This window comes from Poecile atricapillus, chromosome 13, assembly GCF_030490865.1.
Source record: "Poecile atricapillus isolate bPoeAtr1 chromosome 13, bPoeAtr1.hap1, whole genome shotgun sequence".
Taxonomy (NCBI): Eukaryota; Metazoa; Chordata; class Aves; order Passeriformes; family Paridae; genus Poecile; species Poecile atricapillus.
In genome coordinates this window covers 17,723,438-17,726,207 of record NC_081261.1, presented here as the reverse complement: position 1 = coordinate 17,726,207, position 2,770 = coordinate 17,723,438, and positions in this window count along the sequence as shown.

The window sequence follows — 2,770 nt, the reverse complement described above, 5'->3', positions numbered from 1 at the left end:
TATTAATACTTTTCTTGTCTGACAGACTTGCAAATATAGTTCTGCTTTGTGCCTTTGGCAGCAGCGTTCGATGGGCAAGTGTTTTCAGAAAATTGAAAGCTATCCTGACCTTTCCTGCAGCAAAAAGTCACTGACTTCCCCTGCTGTGTATTTGCATAGGGAGTGCTCTAAAGCCAGCAGCAGTCAAAGGAGACTTTAGTAGTTACATCCAGGACTGTATCCTCAACCAGAGGTGAGTGCTACAGGGGCTCCTCCAGTCAAGTGCTTTAGAACCTGGAGATTCAACTTTTATTAATTTTGCCCTTTTTTTTTTGTATTCCTTATTCTTTTGTTACCAAATTCAAAGTTGTCTCCTTTAAATGTAATTGATCAGGTGTGTGGCCAGCAGAGGATTTGGGTTATGCAGAGCTGGATGATGAAGTGTCACAGAATCATCAGCCTCCTGCCACTCCCCTCTCTGGATAAATCCTGGCTGTGCATGATGCTTCTCCCACACCTTGCAGTGCTGCAAGGACTGAGGTACAGCCTGAGCTGGGTTAGTCTGCCCACTAACCTCCCTTACCTGAGTGCTTTCCCCTTGGCTTTCTCACTGTCACAGAGCCAAGCTGTGCAGCGTTAATTTGCTGCAGCTCCTGTCATTTGTGAACAGCTATTTGCATGTTTTGTTCATTATTAGAGCCTGACTCATGTGCTAGGCCAGTCACCTCTAATCATCCCTGTCCTACACACTCAGCTTTGAAAGAAGAGCCCAGCCCTGTGTGAAGCATTCGCTGGTGCACGGGGCCATAAATCACCCTGGAGCAGCTGGGCAGGGAGAACTTTCCGAGCTGGAAATGCTCCCCCACCTCCCTGCAGGCTTTCGATAAACACGAGCAATTAGCACCTTTGCAGACATCATTTTCCTTCCCCACTGATGGAATTTTGGATACCCAGAAGGAAACTGGGCCTTGGAGGGAAACTGCAGGAAGGTGGGCAGGATGGTGGATGGGATGGTGAGCACTGCTCACACATCCTCTCTCTCTCAGCCCCTTCTCCCTGCCCCTGCAGTGACAGCAGCTCTGACCAGACCATTTCTGTCTGATGGGAAGAAAAACAAGCATCGCAGTGGATAATCAAACAAATGTGGGCTCTTCAGTTCTTGAATGGGAGCTCCAGCTAATGTCATAAAACATGGGAAGAATGCCCTATAATTAATTCCTCCTCTGGAAACATTTGACTAGGTTTGGGATGTCCTACAGGAACAACACTGAAGTCAGCAGCAGCAGTAAAGGTCGCATGAATCTGGAACTGAGGGATTTTCCTCAAAGTATGCACCTGGGAGAAGCTGGAGCTGAGACACTGTGGGGCTGAGCAGGGGAATTTAGTGAGGGATTATAAACACAGCCAAACAAACTGGCATTTCTCCCTGCTTACATCCCTGCAGCCACCTGGGGATAGCTGTACCTGCAAGGAGGAGATGGTTTTACACCTCTGCAGCCACTGTCACACACATCTTTCCAATGCAGTTCAGCTCCTGCTTTCCTGCTGCCTTCCCATCTAATCTGTCTCCAGCCACGACAGTAGCTGAGCTGCTGCCAAGAAAACCACATTGTGGTGTAAGTGATGCTGTGATCTCTTGACAGCCTGGGCCACAGAGCTCTGGTGTGTGGCTGCAGCAGTGACAGCAGCAGCAGCCAGGGCTGGGCACCTCCCGGGAAGGGCTGGACATCCACGGTGGGAATGAAACCAATCACAGCAGAAAATGCAGGTGAGAAAGAAGTCATGGACCCTAGCGGGGCATACAGGGAGCTGAGCCTGAGGAAAGCCTCTGACTGTTCTGTTCTGGATCCCTGCAGGATCTGAGGGATGTTCCAGAAGCATGGGAGCACACACAGACATATTTTGAAATTTCCACACCACCTCATGAGGGTTCTGTCTTTATTCTGGACTGTGAGCTTCCCTTCTCCCTGGCCTACATCCTTACATGATTCCTCTGTCCATCACTGATTCCCTTCCTCTCCAGTGATGAGAAGTGGGCACTCCCCATCCTTTGCCTGTAATCCTCCTCCAGAGTGTGGACCCCACCTCAGAGCAGCTCAGAGGTCCAGCCTGCAGAGCTGTTTGCCCAGGGCAGGTTGTTGAGGTCCCTGGGGGCTGGCAGGACCCAGGGTGCGGGTGTCCCACTGATGTCAAACCCTACCCCACTGCAAGTGGGACACATTCACTGATTTGTTAATTGGGGTTTCAGGGCGGCTCCGGGGGTGGTTCCTGTGAGAAGCTGCTGGAAGCTTCCCCATCTCCAGTAGAACCAGTCCCAGCTGGCTGCAGGATGGAGCTGCTGGGCCAGTCAGGAATGACGGGAACACCTCGGGGATAACGTTTGAATCCACATTTCTAGAGCAGGGTTGGATTACCAGCAGGGCGTCAGGCTGCCCAGTGCTGTGGATTGCTCTGCCTCCCCTCCTCTTCCTCCTGAGCCTGCCCTCCCAGCCATGCAAAGCCCTGAGCTCCTGCAGCACGGCAGAGCCTGGGGGAACACCCCCGTGCAGAGAAAGGGTTAAAGAGGACAATAAAACACGGCAGGTGCAAGCGCACGAGAAAGAAATAAAGCAAAATTCCCTCCTTTTGGGAGCAATAGAAATGATGGAGAGCGTGGACTCTGTAATCTGCAGAAACAGGGCGACACTGGTGAGTCAAATTAAATGCAGAGAGTGGAAAAACCCAAGCCCGACAGTCCGGCTGTGTCGTGTGTCTGTGGATAATTTACTGCCGCGGCTGGAGCCTGCCTTCG